This window comes from Dendrobates tinctorius, unplaced genomic scaffold (genome assembly GCF_039654945.1).
Source record: "Dendrobates tinctorius isolate UK_male_01 unplaced genomic scaffold, ASM3965494v1 ptg000265l, whole genome shotgun sequence".
NCBI classification, from domain to species: Eukaryota; Metazoa; Chordata; class Amphibia; order Anura; family Dendrobatidae; genus Dendrobates; species Dendrobates tinctorius.
This window is the reverse complement of record NW_027361932.1, coordinates 15,390,248-15,413,174: the sequence shown is the minus strand read 5'-3', so window position 1 is coordinate 15,413,174 and position 22,927 is coordinate 15,390,248. Positions and strand designations below refer to the sequence as shown.

Here is a 22,927-nt window from a genome sequence, read left to right as displayed (position 1 = left end):
GTACGTCATACACGATCAGCGGCGCTCACGGGGAGGAGCGCCACTGATCGCGGTGTCAGCTGATTATCACTGTGCCAGGGGTGGTCACGGACAGCCCCCAGCACATTAACCCCAGGCACACTGCGATCAAACATGATTGCAGTGTACCGGGGGCATAGGGAAAAATTGCGCAGGGTGGGGGCTTCCTACGGAGCAGCGCGATGTCCTCCACGCAGGCCCCCGGATCCAATATGGCCACGGGGGCCTTCGGGGTTCTGCAGGGAGGCGGCTTTCTCAGTGCCTGCTGAGAGCAGGCGCTGAGAAAGCCTCTGCAGTGCCTGTCAGATCGCTGATCTGACACAGTGCACTGCAAAGTGTCAGATCAGCAATCTGACACTTTATAGTAATGTTCCCAGCAAAGAGCAAACAGATGAATGGCATACTAGGGCAGACAAATCACCACATTAACAGACGGAACTATTTATCTGAAGTATTGCGGTTTATATTTCAGTCAAAAAACGGAGGTGCTTGCATGAAAAAACATGAATATTTCAATGTGAAGCGAAAAAAGGAGAAATATGCAGCACTCACCAATATAGCTGAAAATCTGTGCATCTTTAATTAGAGGAAGGTGCCGGACAACGGCCGTTTTCACGCACCTCCCTCCCCTAGCATTCCTCTAACGTCCTGCATGTCCATATATCTATTGATGGAATTCATGTGAAATAAAGACGCACAGTTTTTCAGCTGTATTGGTGAGTGCTGCATATTTCTCCTTTTTTTGCTTCACATTGAAATAGTAATGTTGCCCCCTGGGACAATATAATAAAGTTAAAAAAAAAATCAGGTGTAAAAATAATTTATAAAAATTCCTAAATAAATAATTAAAAAAATTCCCTAATAATTCTTTTTTTTGTAAATAAAAAAACAATAAAAAAACACATATTTAGTATCGCCGCATCAGTAATGACTCACCCTATAAAACTGTCTCACTAGTTAACCCCTTTAGTTAACCCCTTCAAAAAAATAAATAAAGGAAAAAAACAATGCTTTATCATATCGCCGAACAAAAAGTGCAATAACATGCGATCAAAAAGACGTATATAAATAAAACATGGAATCGCTGAAAACGTCATCTTGCCCCATAAAGAACGAGCTGCCATACAGCGTTATCAGCAAAAAGCATAAAAGTTATAGCTCGCAGAATAAAACGATGCAAAAATAATTATTTTTTATATAAAATAGTTTTTTATTGTATAAAAGTGCCAAAACATAAAAAAATGATATAAATGAGCTATCACTGTAATCGTACTGACCCGAAGAATAAAGCTGCTTTATTAATTTTACCACAGGCGGAAAGATGTAAATGCCCCCCCAACAGAAATTCATAAAATGCATCCAAAAAATCGGAATATAAAATGATCAAAAAATGTCACATGCCCGAAAATGGTACCAATAAAAACGTCAACTCGTCCTACAAAAAATAAGACCTCACATAACTCTGTTGGTCAAAATATGTGGTTCCCCCCACATATCAGGTATCTGCGTCTCAGGACAAATTTCACAATAACTTTTGCTGTCCAATTTCTCCTGTTACCCTTGGTAAAATAAAAAAATTGGACCTGAAGTAATTTTTTTGTGAAAAAAAGTAAATTTTTTTCAAACATTCAAAAAATTCCTGTGAAGTGCCTGAAGGGTTAATAAACTTCTTGAATGTGGTTTTGAGCACCTTGAGGGGTGCAGTTTTTAGAATGGTGTCACTTTTGGGTATTTTCTATCATATAGACCCCTCAAAGTGACTTCAAATGTGATGTGGTCCCTAAAAATAAAATGGTGTTTTAAAAATGAGAAATCGCTGGTCAAATTTTAACCATTATAACTTCCTAACAAAAAACAATTTTTTTTCTAAAATTGTGGTGATGTAAAGTAAACATGTGGGAAATGAGACTTATTAAGTTTTTTTGTGTGCCGTATCTCTGTGATTTAAGAGCATAAAAATTCAAAGTTCCATTTTTTCACAAATAAATGCAAGTTATAGCAAAGAAATTTTACCACTGTAATGAAGTACAATATGTCACGAGAAAACAATGTCAGAATCACCGGGATTCATGGAAGCGTTTTAGCGTTATTACCTCATAAAGGGACAGTGGTCAGAATTGTAAAAATTGGCCTGGTCATTAACGTGCAAACCTCCCTTGGGAGTAAGTTCTTAAGTTCTTTAGAAGGACGTAGATCTGGGGATTTATTCTGACGGAATATAGGCTGAACTGGATGGACAAATGTCTTTTTTTCAGCCTTGCTAACTATGTTACTATGTTATTATTACAAAAGATGTATTGATTGCTTATTCATTATATGGACAGGTATCCAGGATGTGGCAGAGTCCTTTGTTAAGTCAATCAATAGTAACTCTTGGAGTTTAAAGTTCTCCCAAAATTTATCCACTTCAACTATCAAATTTCTTGATCTACAAATCTTTAAAGGGGAAAATAATGCCATTTTGACCTCAGCTTTTTTCAAAAGTGTTGATGTGAACCACTATGTAGAATTTAAAAGCAGTCATTATCTTAAATGGATTACAAATATTCCATATGGACAATATAGAAGAATACAAAAAAATTGTACTGACAATGCTAATTATCAGAAAGAAGTTCATATTCTAGAAAAAAGATTCGAGGAGATTATTTAATTATGTATTTAAATGCACTGCCTTGATGGACCAGAATGAAAAACAACAGTTACCACCAGAACAGAATTAGTAGAAACCAACAGTAACAGTAATCAGAATAAAATTAAATATAGTCTTTTAACCACGTTCAACCAATCCCACAAGTTGATTAGAGAAGACCTATCAAAACACTGGGGAAATCTTAAAAAGGATCCTCTATTATCATACAGGAAAGGTGTATATCTTTGTACCGTGTTAGCCAGTAGATAGAAGAATATTCAGAATTGAGAGTCCTCAGTGGTTACCATCTTTTCAGTTAGCCATTAAAAGGTATCAACCACTGAGGACTCTCAATTCTAAATATTTTCCTGTATTATCAGAAATTATTCCTGCTTATCCATATTTTACATTTTTGAAAGAATATGAACGTAAAAATTTTTCTAGCCCCAACAGAATAAGAGTTCATCAACGTAATGAACCGTCTTCTACTTCGTTATCTGCCAATTGGGGGAAAACTGTAGGTTCATATTGGTGCAGTGGAAAATATTGTGCATTGCAGCATGATGAACCATGGGGAAAAGGGTTTTTCCTTGGTTACAACAGGGGAATCTTTCCCCTTACAACAATTTGTCCACTGTAATGCCAGCTTCGTAATATATGTGCTGGAGTGTTGGTGCAGGTTACATTATGTGGGTCACACAATTCAGGCGGCTCATAATATAATGATTGGACATAGACACAACATTAGAATGGGCGTTCATCAACATAGTCTATCTAAGAAGTTTTCAATGGAACACAATTTGGATTCCAGCAATTTGAAACTAACCATCACTGAACAGATACCAGAAACTATGCAGAACCGTCTACAAAGGCTGATCAATCCGACTGGATTTTCAAACTTTCCATGCTCAAGCCTGATGGCTTGAGTGAATTCATATAATACACAGGGTAATACTGTGGGGATGGGGAGTCTTGTGTACCTTGGGAAAATGTTTTTTTCATATAAACATTTTTTTTCATAGATAAATAGATTCTTGTCAAAGGATTAACTGTTTCATAATGTTTTTCTCATTCCCTGGGGTTGTACATGTAGTTCTTTCTTTCACAGGTACATTTGTTGGAAATGGTTAATGCTACATTGTAACTAGAGTTGAGCGAAACGGGTGGAAAAATTTCAAAAGTCGCCGACTTTTGGCAAAGTCGGGTTTCATGAAACGAAACCCGACCCTAGGATGAGGTCGGCCACGAGGTCGGCGACTTACGCGCCAAAGTCGCGTTTCAAAAGTTTGTTTTGCGCTCTTTTTCAGCCAATCAGGATCCACGTGGGCAACATGATGACATAGGCAGGGGTCACCACCATCTTTCAGAAGGGCATGCAAGTGATTGGCTTGCTTTGGTGGGCATGCACGCCGACCGCCATCTTACTTCTGCCGATCTCAGTATAGGGAGAGGTTGCTGCTGATTCTGTAGGGAGAGCGTTAGGCAGGGAAGAAGACAAAAAAACTGCTTCTGCTGCTAGCGATTTGGCCTGCACAACACACCAGTCACTGTGTGTGCAGTGCAAGTGGAGGCTATATAGTGGTGTATCAGTGGTGTTGGTTGTTGGGCTGCCTTCTAAGGCTTCCTGACATTCCTGCATTGCTGTTTACCCACTGCTCCGCAAACTGCTTTTTTAAAAGCAATCCCAATTTTTTTTTTTTGTCCTGCTGAGAAGAAAAAAAAACTGCTTCTGCTGCTAGCAATTTGGCCTGCACAACACACCAGTCACTGTGTGTGCAGTGCAAGGGGAGGCTATATTGTGGTGTATCAGTGGTGTTGGTTGTTGGGCTGCCTTTTAAGGCTTCCTGACAGGCTGGCATTGCTGTTTACCCACTGCTCTGCAAACTGCTTTTTTAAAAGCAATCCAATCTCCCTTATCCTCTAGTCACTTTTGTCACAGCTGTGCCATCGAGCCTGTCACATAGCGCTCAGATATTCATTGGGCCTCACACAATCCAAAAGTGTCCAGTGTCCAAAAGTGTGTGCAGAGATTCAAAATCTCCCTTATCCTCTAGTCACTTTGGTCACAGCTGTGCCATCGAGCCTGTCACATAGCGCTCAGATATTCATTGGGCCTCACACAATCCAAAAGTGTCCAGTGTCCAAAAGTGTGTGCAGAGATTCAAAATCTCCCTTATCCTCTAGTCACTTTGGTCACAGCTGTGCCATCGAGCCTGTCACATAGCGCTCAGGTATTCATTGGGCCTCACACAATCCAAAAGTGTCCAGTGTCCAAAAGTGTGTGCAGAGATTCAAAATCTCCCTTATCCTCTAGTCACTTTGGTCACAGCTGTGCCATCGAGCCTGTCACATAGCGCTCAGATATTCATTGGGCCTCACACAATCCAAAAGTGTCCAGTGTCCAAAAGTGTGTGCAGAGATTCAAAATCTCCCTTATCCTCTAGTCACTTTGGTCACAGCTGTGCCATCGAGCCTGTCACATAGCGCTCAGATATTCATTGGGCCTCACACAATCCAAAAGTGTCCAGTGTCCAAAAGTGTGTGCAGAGATTCAAACTCTCCCTTATCCTCTAGTCACTTTGGTCACAGCTGTGCCATCGAGCCTGTCACATAGCGCTCAGATATTCATTGGGCCTCACACAATCCAAAAGTGTCCAGTGTCCAAAAGTGTGTGCAGAGATTCAAAATCTCCCTTATCCTCTAGTCACTTTGGTCACAGCTGTGCCATCGAGCCTGTCACATAGCGCTCAGATATTCATTGGGCCTCACACAATCCAAAAGTGTCCAGTGTCCAAAATTGTGTGCAGAGATTCAAAATCTTCCTTATCCTCTAGTCACTTTGGTCACAGCTGTGCCATCGAGCCTGTCACATAGCGCTCAGATATTCATTGGGCCTCACACAATCCAAAAGTGTCCAGTGTCCAAAAGTGTGTGCAGAGATTCAAAATCTCCCTTATCCTCTAGTCACTTTGGTCACAGCTGTGCCATCGAGCCTGTCACATAGCGTTCAGATATTCATTGGGCCTCACACAATCCAAAAGTGTCCAGTGTCCAAAAGTGTGTGCAGAGATTCAAAATCTCCCTTATCCTCTAGTCACTTTGGTCACAGCTGTGCCATCGAGCCTGTCACATAGCGCTCAGATATTCATTGGGCCTCACACAATCCAAAAGTGTCCAGTGTCCAAAAGTGTGTGCAGAGATTCAAAATCTCCCTTATCCTCTAGTCACTTTGGTCACAGCTGTGCCATCGAGCCTGTCACATAGCGCTCAGATATTCATTGGGCCTCACACAATCCAAAAGTGTCCAGTGTCCAAAAGTGTGTGCAGAGATTCAAAATCTCCCTTATCCTCTAGTCACTTTGGTCACAGCTGTGCCATCGAGCCTGTCACATAGCGCTCAGATATTCATTGGGCCTCACACAATCCAAAAGTGTCCAGTGTCCAAAAGTGTGTGCAGAGATTCAAAATCTCCCTTATCCTCTAGTCACTTTGGTCACAGCTGTGCCATCGAGCCTGTCACATAGCGCTCAGATATTCATTGGGCCTCACACAATCCAAAAGTGTCCAGTGTCCAAAAGTGTGTGCAGAGATTCAAAATCTCCCTTATCCTCTAGTCACTTTGGTCACAGCTGTGCCATCGAGCCTGTCACATAGTGCTCAGATATTCATTGGGCCTCACACAATCCAAAAGTGTCCAGTGTCCAAAAGTGTGTGCAGAGATTCAAAATCTCCCTTATCCTCTAGTCACTTTGGTCCCAGCTGTGCCATCGAGCCTGTCACATAGCGCTCAGATATTCAGTGGGCCTCACACAATCCAAAAGTGTCCAGTGTCCAAAAGTGTGTGCAGAGATTCAAAATCTCCCTTATCCTCTAGTCACTTTGGTCACAGCTGTGCCATCAAGCCTGTCACATAGCGCTCAGATATTCATTGGGCCTCACACAATCCAAAAGTGTCCAGTGTCCAAAAGTGTGTGCAGAGATTCAAAATCTCCCTTATCCTCTAGTCACTTTGGTCACAGCTGTGCCATCGAGCCTGTCACATAGCGCTCAGATATTCATTGGGCCTCACACAATCCAAAAGTGTCCAGTGTCCACAAGTGTCTGCAGAAATTCAAAATCTCCCTTATCCTCTAGTCACTTTGGTCACAGCTGTGCCATCAAGCCTATCACATAGCGCTCAGATATCAGTGGGCCTCACACAATCCAAAAGTGTCCACTGTCCACAAGTGTGTGCAGAAATTCTAAATCTCCCCTGTCCTATAGACACCTTGTACCTTGTTTTACATTACTATATAGTTTGTTGGATTTTGTCTACATTTCTACCAAAAATGAGGAAGGCTGGTGGAAGAGGCCGTGGAATAGGGCGGGGGTTGGCAGCTGGTAATGATGGTGTTGGTGGTGGATCTGATGGTAGTGGCAAGAGCAAAATAGGACCGAATGCAGGAGGTGTTGAGCCTGCGTCATTGTCTGGCTACATAAGGCCTCGAACGCTTAGTTTTCTAGGAGTTGGCAAACCGCTTTTAAAGCCAGAGCATCAGGAAAAAGTTTTGTCTTACATTGCTGACTCAGCCTCCAGCTCTATCGCCTCCTCTTCTTCAGTTGTAAAAAGTAAAAGCACTGAGTCGTCATTGGAGGCTCATGTTCATGAACCACACCTTTCCTTGTGTCCTTCACCCCAACCAAGATTGAAGGATGACGCAGGCCATACAACTGATTACTCCATGGAGCTGTTTTCACATACCATGCCTGGATTATCAAGTGAAATGGTGAATTACCCAGGCCAAGATGAATCTGACATGGAGTGCACTGATGCACAGCCGCTGATGGATGATTCTGCTGGTACATTCACTCAGAGCACTACATTGTCCTCGCAGTGTACAGAGCCAGATTCTGACCCTGATGAGACTCAGGTGCCCCTTCCCGCACACTATACCACCATACACGGTGACACAGAGGAAGGTGCACATGACATAGAAGAGGAGGTGATGGATGACCCAGTTGTTGACCCAGATTGGCATCCATTGGGGGAAGAGGGTGCTGCTTCCAATAGCTCAGATGAGGAGCATCCACAGCAGACATCGACATCGCAACAGCAGTTATCTGGCAGGCCCGGAGCACTCCAAAGACAGGTTCCAAACATCAAAAGAGTTGCTGGACAGCTTGTCCAGAGGGTCAAAAGATCACAGCGTGCTAGGCCGCAAAATGTCTGCCAAAGTAGGAAAAGTGCAGTGTGGCACTTTTTTGAACAAAATCCTCATGATCAGGCCAAGGTTATCTGTAAGAAGTGTGCAAAGACCTTTAGCCGAGGGAAAAATCTGAAAAATTTGAATACCAGTTGCATGCTTAGACATTTAACCAGCATGCACTTGCAAGCGTGGACACAACACCAAACCTCAAGTGCCACATGTGCAACTGATCACAACGAAGGTAGTCAGCAACGCTACATTGTTTCCCCCACTGTAAGCCCACCGGTTAGCACAGCAGCAAATGTTGAGGTGTCGTTGCAAGGCCACAGCAGTCAGGGAATCCCACTGTTATATCAACGAAAGACTGATTCTAGGCCATCAGAAAGAACACCAACTCCATCACCATCATCAACCCTCTCTCAGTCCGCCCTGTCCACCGCTACTTCCACCATATGCAGCTCTCAAGTCCAGCTCACCCTCCCAGACACTATGAGTAGGTCAAGAAAGTACTCAGTCTCTCATCCGCGTACACTGGGTTTGAACGCCCACATTGCCAAACTAATCTCGTTTGAGATGATGCCCTTTCGGTTGGTGGAAAGCACAGCTTTCCGCGAACTCATGGCCTATGCAGTACCACGCTATGACCTACCCAGTCGCCACTTCTTCTCTCGCAAAGCCATCCCAGCCCTCCACCATCATGTGAAAGACCGCATTGTCCATGCACTCAAGCAGTCAGTGAGCGGAAAGGTGCACCTCACAACTGATGCATGGTCCAGTCGGCATGGCCAGGGCCGTTACGTGTCCATCACTGCGCACTGGGTTAATGTGGTGGATGCAGGGTCCACAGGGGACAGCGGTGGTGGGACAGTGCTACCTAGCCCACGGTATAGGAAACAGTTGGCTGTAGGCGTTCGACCCTCCTCCTCCTCCTCCAGAAGCGAAAGCTCGTCCACAGAGCGCAGTCGTACGAGCACTCCATCTGCAGCTGCCACTGTTGCACACGATGTGTCCCCCTATCGAGCAGCTAGTGGAAAGCGTCAGCAGGCTGTGTTGCAGATGATGTGTTTGGGCAACAGACACACCGCCGAGGTGCTGGCCGAGTACTTGAAGCGACAAACTGAGTCATGGCTGGGCAGTGTACATCTTGAGGCAGGCAAGGTAGTTAGTGATAACGGCCGTAATTTTGTGGCAGCCATAGCCCTTTCAAAACTCAGCCATATACCTTGCTTGGCTCACACCTTGAACCTGGTGGTGCAGTGCTTCCTCAAAAATTATCCGGAGTTAACAGCCCTGCTCCAGAAGGTGCGAAGACTGTGCGCGCACATCCGCCGGTCGCCTGTACACTCCGTTCGTATGCAGAAGCTGCAGCGATTGCTCCACCTTCCCAACCACCGCCTCATTATCGACATTGCAACAAGGTGGAACTCCACCCTGCACATGGTGGAGCGGCTGTGCGAGCAGAGGCAGGCCATAATGCATTTGTGGGAGGATACACGGCCAGGCACTTTGAGAGCAGACATGGAGTTGACAGGTGTGCAGTGGTCGAAGCTGAAAGACCTCTGTAAAGTCCTTCAGTGTTTTGAGGAATGCACATGGCTGGTAAGCGCAGACGACGCCATCCTAAGCATGAGCATCCCACTTATGCGTCTGCTCATGCAAACTTTGACGCACCTTAAGGAGCAGGCGTCTGCAGCCAATGTTGATGAGGAGGAAGAGGAGGAGGGAATCCTTGATGACATTCAGCCATTGTCTGCTCAGGGACCTCTCCTGGACGAGGTGGAGGAAGAAGAGGAGGAGGAGGAGGAGGATGGGGATGATTACTTAGGGGAGGAGGATGCATCTCGTGGGGCAAGTGAAAATGTTGGCGTGGCAAGGTCTGGTACAGGGTTTGTGCGTGACTGGAGGGATGTGGATTTGCCAGAAAGTGCTCCTCCAACCAGCACTCGCAGTGCATCATTGACACCGGGAACAATGGCCCACATGTCAGATTATGCCTTGCAGATCCTAAAAAGGGACCCACGCATTGCCAAAATGATGAACGATGACGACTACTGGTTGGCCAGCATCCTGGATCCACGCTATAAAGGCAAATTACAAAACATCATGCCACAGGAGAACCTTGAACTAATATTGGCTAATAAACAAGCAACTCTGGTAAATCGGTTGCTTGAGGCATTCCCAGCACACAGCAGCGGTGATGGTTCTCACACGAGCCGTACGGGCCGGGGCCAGCTTGGCAGAGGTGTTCGTGGTGCACACAGCAGAAGTGGCGTTGGAGACAGGGGTTTCATGACAATGTTGTGGACTGATTTTTCAAGTACCGCTCACACAACTGGTAATACTGCATCGATGGAAAGTGACAGGAGACAGCAGTTGTCAACTATGGTTACAAACTACTTTTCCTCCCATATCGATGTTCTCCCACACAGGTCATTCCCCTTTGACTATTGGGCCGCTAAACTGGACACCTGGCCTGAATTGGCACAATATGCCTTACAGGAGCTCGCTTGCCCAGCTGCAAGTGTGCTATCGGAAAGAGTCTTCAGTGCAGCTGGATCAATCCTGACAGAAAAAAGGACCCGTCTGTCAACCCAAAATGTGGATGATCTAACCTTCATTAAAATGAACCACGCATGGATTTCCAAGGATTTTGTCCCACCTTCCTCTGATGACACATAGGGTGACAGAAAAATGGCTTGCTTTGTTCCACCCCTTCCTGGGACTTGACCTATTTCACCTTTTGCATCAGCTGAATGTCCAACATCAACATATGCCACTTTCTAAAACTCCCTAACTGTGCTGCCTCCCCCCCCCATGGCCGGGGTCACCACCTAGCGCACGACACCGTGCGAGTGCCGTTGCCCTGGACAGGTGGGTAGGCCCACTCTTGGGCGCGGGCACTGGTACAGGGTCCTTCATAGTGCAATCAAGTGTCTCTGACGGTGGTGGTGCACACCGCCGTACTATGAGGGGCCCAGTGCCAGTACCGACGCCCACGAGTGGGCCCCCCTTGCTTGGGCAGGGCCCCAGCATTTGCAATCTTTACCTCTCCCTGCTCCTCCGCTGTGTAGTCTGGGCCGTTAAATCCATACTGTGCCTGACACCGTCTGAGCCTGCCTCCTGATGTATAGACATATATTTTGAATGTGTACGCTATCCATACATGTTATCCGGGGAAACGGTACCTTTTCTAACCTTTGTGCAATCACGTGCAATCCATACTGGGCCTAACACCGTCTGAGCCTGCCTCCTGAGACATATATTTTGAATGTGTATGCTATCCATACATGTTATCCGGGGATACGGTACCCTTTCTAACCTTTGTGCAATCACGTGCAATCCATACTGGGCCTAACACCGTCGGAGCCTGCCTCCTGAGACATATATTTTGAATGTGTACGCTATCCATACATGTTATCCGGGGATACGGTACCCTTTCTAACCTTTGTGCAATCATGTGCAATTCATACTGGGCCTAACACCGTCTGAGCCTGCCTCCTGAGACATATATTTTGAATGTGTACGCTATCCATACATGTTATCCGGGGATACGGTACCCTTTCTAACCTTTGTGCAATCACGTGCAATCCATACTGGGCCTAACACCGTCTGAGCCTGCCTCCTGAGACATATATTTTGAATGTGTACGCTATCCATACATGTTATCCGGGGATACGGTACCCTTTCTAACCTTTGTGCAATCACGTGCAATCTATACTGGGCCTAACACCATCTGAGCCTGCCTCCTGAGACATATATTTTGAATGTGTACGCTATCCATACATGTTATCCGGGGATACGGTACCCTTTCTAACCTTTGAGCAATCACGTGCAATCCATACTGGGCCTAACACCGTCTGAGCCTGCCTCCTGAGACATATATTTTGAATGTGTACGCTATCCATACATGTTATCCGGGGATACGGTACCCTTTCTAACCTTTGTGCAATCACGTGCAATCCATACTGGGCCTAACACCGTCTGAGCCTGCCTCCTGAGACATATATTTTGAATGTGTACGCTATCCATACATGTTATCCGGGGATACGGTACCCTTTCTAACCTTTGTGCAATCATGTGCAATTCATACTGGGCCTAACACCGTCTGAGCCTGCCTCCTGAGACATATATTTTGAATGTGTACGCTATCCATACATGTTATCCGGGGATACGGTACCCTTTCTAACCTTTGTGCAATCACGTGCAATCCATACTGGGCCTAACACCGTCTGAGCCTGCCTCCTGAGACATATATTTTGAATGTGTACGCTATCCATACATGTTATCCGGGGATACGGTACCCTTTCTAACCTTTGTGCAATCACGTGCAATCTATACTGGGCCTAACACCATCTGAGCCTGCCTCCTGAGACATATATTTTGAATGTGTACGCTATCCATACATGTTATCCGGGGATACGGTACCCTTTCTAACCTTTGAGCAATCACGTGCAATCCATACTGGGCCTAACACCGTCTGAGCCTGCCTCCTGAGACATATATTTTGAATGTGTACGCTATCCATACATGTTATCCGGGGATACGGTACCCTTTCTAACCTTTGTGCAATCACGTGCAATCCATACTGGGCCTAACACCGTCTGAGCCTGCCTCCTGAGACATATATTTTGAATGTGTACGCTATCCATACATGTTATCCGGGGATACGGTACCCTTTCTAACCTTTGTGCAATCACGTGCAATCCATACTGGGCCTAACACCGTCTGAGCCTGCCTCCTGAGACATATATTTTGAATGTGTACGCTATCCATACATGTTATCCGGGGATACGGTACCCTTTCTAACCTTTGTGCAATCACGTGCAATCCATACTGGGCCAAACACCGTCTGAGCCTGCCTCCTGATGTATAGACATATATTTTGAATGTGTACGCTATCCATACATGTTATCTGGGGATACGGTACCCTTTCTCACCTTTGTGCAATCACGTGTAATCCATACTGGGAGTGAGAACGGCTGGCGAGCTGTTAAGCAAGCTACAGCACCTGTGGTTTGCACACATAAGTTTTTCATTTTTTCAGGAATGACGGTTAGGCCTAATTCCGGAACTGCGGTTGACCTGCACTTACTGGGAAATCATTGTTCGTGGGTAATAATTGTAATCAGTGATCCCCATCACTAACGTTGTTCAGCGGGTTATCTGCACCTGTAAGCGACAAACGCTGGCCTTTTCAGTGTAGCGCACATGCAGCCACGGACATGTAAGGGCATGACACACCAGTTATTGGCCAATCTCATGTGCCAGAGCCTCACGTGTCCCTCTAGTAAGCCGGACTCGGACCACGGGGCATGAGGGAGTCTCGTTCGTTAACGGAATTAAGCTTGCAATGTGTGCATCTGTTCTGTAGCTGGCATGGTTGAGGTTTCCCAGGTGGAGTCGAATTTAACCATAGGCTCCACTCCTGGTGGTGCCCTTCTGGACATTCCTTTAAGGTTCAGCTTTGCAACCATACTGCCCACGTAAAACAAACACTTTGCCTTCATGAACGCTGTTTGGAGGGTCATGACTCGTGGGAATAACGCCGCCCAATCAGTTAACCTGCTAGAGAGATCCTTCGTTGCTCCCAAGCATGACATCACACTCCCTAGGAAGAAGGTAATGCCACTGTGGCGACCGTACTCCTGGGGGCGACACAAGTGCACTGATGCCCAGCCACTGCTCGATGAATCTGCTGGTACATTGACCCAGACCACTACATTCCCCTCGCACGCTACACGACCTGAATATGACCCTGATGAAACTCAGGTTACCCTTCCCATATACAGTTCCATCTTACACGGTGACAAAGAGGAAGCTGCAGATGAAAGTGCAGGTTCGGCCCACCCGCCATCAGACACACCACCGTACTATCAGGGGCCCTGTGCCAGTGCCGTCGCCAACGAGTGGGCCCCCCCTGCTTGCCCAGGATCACAGCACTTGCAAAGTTGAAATACTGTGCAGTGAGATGGAAGATGGGGACGACGAGGAATCCAGACAAGTACAGGGATTCCCTAGTGAGGAGACTTATTTGATTGTTTTCAATGTTGGGACAGCAATTTTTGGGGAGCACTATACTCTGGAGAATGATAGATGGGGCCCACCATACACTGGAACATTCCAAAGGTGGACATCAGACACTGGAGCAGCATTTACAGGGCCCATTATACACTAGAGCATTAGAAATGGGGCCCATTATGTTTGGAGCATTATTTGGGCCCATAAGACAGTGGAGCTTCATCCATGGGGACCAACATATACTGTAGCATTATGTGGAGCTCATCATATACTGTTTCAAACATTATATGGGACCAATGATTCTGTATGGAGAAATAGATGGGCCTCGTCATGAGATGTAAAAAGTGAGGTATTTTTCATTGTACTATACCGCTATTTCTCTGCCGTATCGGAGCATGATGAGTTGTGGTATGTGTTAAAGGGCGCTCTTTCACCCAGGGCACATGAAAACCTGCAGCTAGCCCTCCCCCCCCCCACAACTTTAGCCAAATAACCCCCATTTTTCAGTGCGTAACTTGTATTATGAAGTTAATTAAGGTTGACAAGCTTAAGTAAGAAGAATTGATGCTTTTGGCATTCAAATGGGCACTGTAGGTGTGTTTCCTGTCCTCCTCTCACTGCCGACTTTTATTCCCCATTGACTTACATTGGGTTTCGTGTTTCGGGACGACCCCGACTTTTCCCTATAATCGGACGATCTTGCTAGACCCGACTTTTGGAAAAGTCGGGTTTCACGAAACGAAACGCGACCCTAAAAAACCAAAAGTCGCTCAACTCTAATTGTAACAACCAATGTGAATGATATTCAATGTTAATTGATTAGCTAATGATCACCTGAATGTCCTAACACCTGATTTGTCAGTAGACACCCAAGGGTGTATATAATGGTCTGAAGTCATTGTAGATGGTATATTTGGATTTTTGCCTGATGAAGGAGCAGGTCCTTACCGTAACACATAGAAATACATTTTAAAATAATTTTTAAAAACAATTTTTGGCACATGATTGGACGCTGATGACTCTGGGCAGTGCTATATGCACCACCTGAAAAACCCAATCTTTCTGTTATTTGGATCTGGACCTCGAAGGCATATTGCAGGTGGACCAGCAGCTATCAGAGCTCTCATTCAGTTTAACCAGTGATGTGCCTCAGTTTCACATCTTCTACAGTATAGGTAAGTAGTATTTTAATCATTTTCAGCTCTCCTACCTTGTTGATCCACACAAAGTTGGGGATTTTATTTTATATTTTTACACTTTGTAATAATTTTGTTTTACTTTGTTTTACATTGTCCCAGGATGTGACATCACTGTATAGTTACAGATCGCTGATCTGGCACTCTGCAATGCTTCTGCAAGGCAGGGGAACAGAGCAGCATCTGACAGGCAGGGAGGAGGCTTGTCAGCTCCTGCTCTTAGCAGGTACTCACAAGCCAGCTTCCCTGAAGGACCCCATAGCCATCTTGCGTCCAGTGGTCACCATGGAGACCATCAGCACAACGCGATCACAATGCATTGTGCTGATGGAAGAACACAGGGCGCTCCCTCCCGGTGCAATCCTTGATGTTTCTGTCAGTATTGGGAAGGTGGAAAAGGTTAAAGCCAGTCAATAAAACTCCAACTAGGGGTTGTCTCTTTGTTGTTTCTGTTCTTTACTCTGCACCTATCTTCTGTTTCTTTTTGGGAAGTAGGTGGCATATTATCTAACAGTACTTATATTATGCTTTATTTTGTACTTTGTGGTTTATTGTACTCACTCTGGGATCTTTCCTTTTCTAAGCACACTTTCTCTTTTGAAGGTAATTTATACTCTGCTCTGCCTTCCTGTTCTTTAGGAGGAACATGAATCACTTGATGACTTTTGAGGTAGCATAGGTCCAAGTTGCCATCTTCCAGTTTGTGGTTAGGACTATTTCTGGTCACGCAGTTACCACTGTGAACTGCAGGGTAAGGATCTCTAGTCTGTACAGAAATTGCAAGGGTCAGTTGCAGATTTTAATGAGTTCACAAATATTCCCAAGTGAACTCACTACACTATCCTAACAATGTAGTAGGGAATTTGAACATGATTGATGGTGTCCTCAATGCTAAGCAAAACAGGCTGATACTTATCAATTGTATATTAACATTGGGGAGGTATCTGATTGGCTCCAAACTTATTCTGTAGAAGGAGAATGACGTACAACATACAGCCAATGTCAATAAGAACAATCTTCCACATAAAGAAGAAAACGGATTCAACACTGGTGCAAGGTACAAAGTACAGGATGGTGGGTACAAGGTACATGGCAGTGAGACAGAGACATAGTCAGATGGGCCGAGGTCAGGACAGGCAGCACAGGTTTACAATGCAAAGCAAGAATCAGGGATGAAGAAGTCAAACAGAGCGGGTAAACAGGCCAGGTCGATAACGGGAGACAGAATACGAATGCAAAGCGAGAATCAGGGAGAACCAGCTGAGAGGGTTGTGGTCTGTCTCCATGATGAAGGGATGGTTGTACAAGTATGGCTGCAGACGTTGCAGGGCCCACACAAATGCCAGGCACTCCTTTTCCATCGTGGAGTAGGCCACCTCTCTCGGCAATAGCTTCCTGCTCAGGTACAGGATGGGATGCTCCTGGCCCGTGGTGTTGACCTGGCTGTGCACGGCACTGAGGTCAAAGTAACTGGCGTCGGTCTGTACTACAAACGGCCGCACAAAGTCAGCAGCTTGTAGTACTGGGAAGATGGAGAGAGCAGACTTGAGTGCCTGAAAAGCGGTCTTGCAGGTGACTGACCTGTCTACCGCAAGCAGCAGCTTTTTCTTGGTGAGGTCTGTCAGGGGCTTGGCCAGGATGCTTATAGTGTGGAACAAACCTCCTATAGTACCCAGCGGTCCCGAGGAAGGGCATCACCTGTTTCTTGGTACTGGGGCTGGGCCAGGATGCAATGGCATCTACTTTCCTGGGTTCTGGCTTCAGAACCCCCTGCCTACACGGTCACCCAGGTAGAGGACCTCGCTTAAGCCCAGCTGGCACTTTTCTGGCTTGATGGTCAATCCGGCTTGGTGGATCCGCCTAAGCACCTGGGTCAGATGCTCTAGGTGATTCTCACATGTGGGACTGAAGAAGACAATATCATCCTGGTATGCAGCAGCTTACCCTTCAAGTCCCTGGAGCAACGTGTTGACCATCTGCTGAAAAGTGGCAGGGGCATTCTTCATGCTGAATGACATCACGGTGGACTCATACAGTCCAAATGGGGTGATAAAGGTAGAGCCTCCTGGGTCAGAGGGATCTGCCAATATCCCCGGCTCAGATCCATGATGGTCAGGTACTTAGCCCCTGTCAACTGATCGAGCAGGTCATTGATGCATGGCATAGGGAATGCATCAGTGACCGTGACAGCATTGAGCCCTCGGTAGTCCACGCAGAACCGGGTTGCTCGGTCCTTTTTTGGGGATGAGGACTACAGGCGACGTCGATGCGCTATTGGATGCCTGGATCACCCCCAGCTTCAGCATCTCATCAATATCCTGGCGCATCTGCTGCTGCACTTCGAGAGAGACCCGATATGCTGACCACCGGATCAGGGGGTGATCCCCAGTGTCCACGTGATGGACAGCCAACTCGGTCCTTCCGGGAAGGCTGCTATTGTCCTGCACCAGTCGTGACAAGGCCGTCATTTTGTCCTGGAAGCACACAACGTACTCAATGACTGACACTCCAGGGGTGGCCAAGTCTCCTTCCCATGACTCTTTCACCAGAGCAAGGAGCCCTTGTACATGCCACTCATACAAGAGCTCGAAGGGGGTGAACCCCATCGAGGCCTGTGGAACATCCCGGTAGGCAAATAGTAGGTGAGGGAGGTACCGCCCACACTCGCTCCCATGGGAGTCAACCAACATCCTAAGCATCTGCTTGAGGGTGCCATTGAACCACTCACACAGACCATTAGTCTGCAGATGGTATGGGTTGGCCACCAGATGTTGCACCTGTATTTGCATACAAAGGGACTCCATCAGCTGCGACATGAACTGGGTCCCTCTGTCGGTGAGCATTTCCTGGGAAATCCCACTCTGAAGAAAATCTCCAGTTAAGAGGTGGCCATCTTGTCAGCCCAAGTGGACGTCAAGGCTGCCGCTTCTGGATACCGGTTGACATAATCCACTACCGTTAGTATATAGCATTTCCCGGAGTGGCTGGGAACGGACAGCGGTCCTACGAGATCCACAGCCACCCTCTGGAAAGGCTCATCAATGATGGGCAATGGCACCAGTGGGGCTTTGAGGTGCATCCCCACCTTCCCCACTCTCTGATAGGTGTCACACAAATGACAATAAGCAGCCACATCGGCACCCATTTTAAAGCAGTAGAAATGCTGGGCTAGCCTGGCCTTGGTCTTAGCGATCCCTAAGTGTCTGGCCATCGGGACCTCATGTGCGATCTGCAACAACTCCGCCCGGAACAGATAGGGTACCACTAACTGTTGGTCCCTAGGCCACACCTCTGTTGACTCTTGCTCAACCAACACCCGGTACAACTGTCCCTGGTCCCAGATCACCCACTCGAGGTCTGAGTCCGTGAAAGGCAGTACCGCCTGCTCCTTAAGGGCCTTCAGGCTGTCGTCAGCCTCCAACTCGGCCTGGAACCCCTGACTAGACGTGCCCAGAATGGACAAAACTGCCACATCTTCTGTCAGTTCCACGGGACCCGTCTCCAGGCCTCCCTCTGGCTCAGCCGCAACTTGGTCGGAAGGGGGAAGGTCGTCGGACCTCCATGAGGCTCCTTGGGCTCCAGCACTCCCATTCCTGGTGCCAACTGTCACGATCGCTGTAACCCTGGGTAGTGCCTGCCTCCCCTCGACTTCCACACAAGTCGCCGAGTCAGTTGGACCAACTTGGTTTCCTGGCATCCCGAGTGTGGGAACCTCCTGCCCTGGGGCCTTACCTGGAAGCTCCACCTCTCCTGTGACAGCCCCAACCCCATTGGCACTTTCCTCTTCCTGTAGCTGCGCAGAGCCCAGCAGTTTGGACTCATCTAGGACCCCTACAATCCCATCGGCAGCCCCTCCCACCAACTCTTGTTCAGGCCTTGCAGCTAACTGCCCCCTACCTCTCTCTCCAGAGCACTCTGTCTCATCACACCTAGGGGTGTTCTCACACCTTCCTGTGTCTTCTGGCACCGTCTCATCTGCACGCGCTACATGTATCCTATCAGCACAGGAGTGACTCTCAGCTCCCACCTCCTCCCTTTACACAGAAGGAACAGGCAACACACTTATAACATTGCTAGCAGTAGACAAATCAAGACGCAGGGGGGGACCAGGACTTGGGGTCTCAGTAGCCACATACTTTGACACTAGCCACCCCAAAACTGTCCCAAGTAAAATATTAGCAGGAATATTCGCTGACACTCCCTCCTCCCTCATTCCCCTCCCGGCACCCCAGTCCAGATGAACCTTGACAATGGGCAGCGCCGGTTTGATGCCTCCAATCCCAGAGACAGCGAGGGTTTTTCTGGGTATCAAGTCCTGGGGGGGGGCACCATCTCAGGCCGCACGAGGGTCATCTCGGCACCAGTGTCCCACAGTCCCATCACAGTGGCGTGGTTTATGGTGATGGGCTGGTAATTGTCACGGAACCTCCCACCATCCCCACCCACACACAACAGGGGACGATTTTGGGGATGAGGATGGGGCCTTAGAGCGAGGGGACACATGGCCCTGAAGTGTCTGGTTTGGTTGAAGAGGTGACACCTCCTGGATTCTGCCCCTGGCCTGGAGAGGTAAACAGAGGGAGGTGCCACTTGCATTCTAGGGTCTTGGGAAACAGGAGCAGAATGAGTCTTACTCCCTCTCCAGGTGCTGTGGCTGTCCTCTTGGCTTCAGGGGCCTGGTTACTGGCATAGTCATCTGCCAGGGTGACTGTAGCAGCTGCTCCTTTTGGTTTCTGGTCACGGAGGTACTGTTGTAGGTCCTCTAGGCAGTTCCACAAGAATTGTTCCGTGACAAACGCCTCCTGGATCTCCTGGCAACTGGTGAGCTCCAGACCCTTTTTACAGTGCTCTGCAGCTCTCATGTCGCCAGCCCACATGTTCTTGGGGCCTTTTTGCAGGCTCTGGAACTTCCTGCGGTAAGACTCTGGAGTGAGGTTGAACTGCTGGATCAGGGCCTGTTTGATGCTCTCATAGTCTTGTTCCACCCCGGCAGGTAAGTCCCCCAAAACTATCAGAGACTTGTCCCTCAAACGGGGGTCAGGTACTTGGCCCACTGATCCAAGGCCAGATGGTGCTGTTGGCAGGTCCTCTCAAAGGCCCGCAGAAAGGAGTCCAGGTCTCCGTGCTTCTCCAGCAAGGAAAAATCCTCGGCTCGGACCTTGGCTGTCTTGTGTTCTAGAGGTGCTGTGGTGGGCGGTAGGAGACCCTGTCTACCTAACTCCAGCTGATGCTTTCATTCTGCTTCGCGCTCCCGCTCTGCTTGCGCCATCTCTCAATCTTCCTGGCACTCTGCCGACTCACGCTCCCGCTGTGCTTGCGTCGCCTCTCACAGCTTAAAAAAGGGCCTCCGATCTGAGCTGTACTGGGAAAAGGGCAGTAGGAGGGCATTCTCCTGCAGCAGGGTAGTGCACTGGCGGCGGGATGCTGGGGGAGCCCCTTCTTCGGAACCAGTACGGTCATTCTCCGCATTACGGGCTAGCTCCGCTGCCATCATTCTTGCCCGGCTTCGAGTGCTTGCAGCCAGTCTTTTGAGAGCAAAACCAATAGAAAAAAGAGACCCTAAAAATACCTTTTATTAATATATTAAAAGTACCAAAAAAAGCCCAAAATTTTCTTAAAAAAAGGGGAAAGTAGAGGGTCTAAATGTTAGGACTGTCAGCAACAAAGAAAAAATCTGATAAATAATCACATCAAATGGTGTAAAAAATTTGGACACCAAAATATCCCAAACAATAAGGAATGAGCTAGCGATGATAGATGGTGCCTTACCCTATACAGTATATCAATACAATTTCTATATTCTATTTAAGAATTTGTTTATCTTGTGGCCTATTTCTTGATCCGTATTATATGATACTCTCCTTATACACCAATACGAGATATCTACCATACAAAATTCTTATTGATATCTATATTTTCTCTTTGTGTGGAGCCTTATTAATGTGTTGGTTCAACAAGGCTAATTTAAGAGCACATAGGGATCAAATATGTATTTGCACTAACTGCACTTTATATTTATAGGTGTTTGGTGGTGGCTTTTGATAGGGATTCCTGTGGAGGGTCATTTAGGGTCAGCCGACGTGGAGTGGGGGTGCCATATCGCTTCCCAGGGTGCCAACCTCCGCTGTCAGGAAGGGACGTTATATAGGGTAAAGCCCCCGTCACACATAGCGATCTCGCTAGTGAGATCGCTGCTGTGTCACAAGTTTTGTGACGCAACAGCGATCTCACCAGCGAGATCGCTGTGTGTCACAGAGATCAGCGACCGGCCCCCCTGCCGGGTATCGCTGATCGCTGTAGAAATGTCTGGACATTTTTTTGTCGCTGGTCTCCTGCTGGCCAGCACGCATCGCTGCGTGTAACAGGCGGGAAACCAGTGACCAGCGAGCTGCCGCTGGTAACTTAGGTAAACGTCGGGTTTCTAAGTGCCGCGCGCCCCTTAGAAACCCAATGTGTACCTTGGTTACCAGCTCCCTGCATCAGCGCGCTGGTAACTAAGATACACTGCGGGTAACTAAGCGACGTGCGTCGCTTGTTACCCGCATGTCGCTGGTGCTGATCGCTGGTGAAGCTGCCTGTTTGACAGCTCACCAGCGATCATGTAGCGATGCACCAGCGATCCTGACAAGATCGCATCGTTGTCGGGATCGTTGGTGTGTCGCTATCATCCCTAGCCCATTCCTTATTGTTTGGTATATTTTGGTGTCCACATTTTTGACACCATTTGATGTGATTATCAGGTCAACGAAAAAAATTTTTTTTTCTGGTGTCCAAAATATTTTAATGAATTTGGGGTATTTTTGGGGTGCTGATTCTGAATATGTCATCAGTTTTGCCAGATTGGCTCAAGTTTTTGAGATTTTTGGTATCTTATTTATAGCACTTGTTGGTAAATGCGACGCATCATCTCATTAATTTCTTTGGATTAGTACTTGAACTGAGCAGTTCTCAATATAGTTTTGTGTTAATTAGTGTTCTAAAAGTTTGTTCATAGCTTGATTTTTGCACTAACTTTATGTTGTTGTCTGTTTTCCAGTGAAAAGCATGAACTCATCATGAAGAAGTTGTCTTAACGATCCAGACTCATTCTGTTACATTTGTGGTGAATATACACTGCCAAAACATAGAAGAAACATAACACACTTCGTAAAAAAAGTGTATTTTGCCTATTTTGGGGTTATGCTTGGGGACCAAGACAAGTTTTGGGCACCACACATAGTGTGCAAAGCATGTATCGAATTATTACGAAAATGGAGCAAAGGACAAAGAAAAAGCTTCAAATTTGGTGTTCCAATGGTGTGGAGAGAGCCAAAAAATCATCATGATGACTGTTATTTCTGTGCAGTGCAAGTGCAAGGATTCAATAAGCATAAGAAACGAAAATGGGAGTAACATGGAATCTGCAAGAAGGCCTGTCCCTCATTGTGAAGATGTGCCTGTACCTGTGTTTACCATAAATAACAGTCATCATGATGATTTTTTGGCTCTCTCCACACCATTGGAACACCAAATTTGAAGCTTTTTCTTTGTCCTTTGCTCCATTTTCGTAATAATTCGATACATGCTTTGCACACTATGTGTGGTGCCCAAAACTTGTCTTGGTCCCCAAGCATAACCCCAAAATAGGCAAAATACACTTTTTTTACGAAGTCTGTTATGTTTCTTCTATGTTTTGGCAGTGTATATTCACCACAAATGTAACAGAATGAGTCTGGATCGTTAAGACAACTTCTTCATGATGAGTTCATGCTTTTCACTGGAAAACAGACAACAACATAAAGTTAGTGCAAAAATCAAGCTATGAACAAACTTTTAGAACACTAATTAACACAAAACTATATTGAGAACTGCTCAGTTCAAGTACTAATCCAAAGAAATTA

At 46.7% G+C, this 22,927-nt stretch overlaps 1 protein-coding gene across 8 annotated transcripts in view; it reads left to right on the top strand.

The window, feature by feature from the left end:
• Nucleotides 1-22,927, top strand: part of LOC141069520 (immunoglobulin lambda-1 light chain-like) — a 1,030,357-nt gene that overhangs the window by 810,391 nt on the left and 197,039 nt on the right. The window lies entirely within an intron of this gene.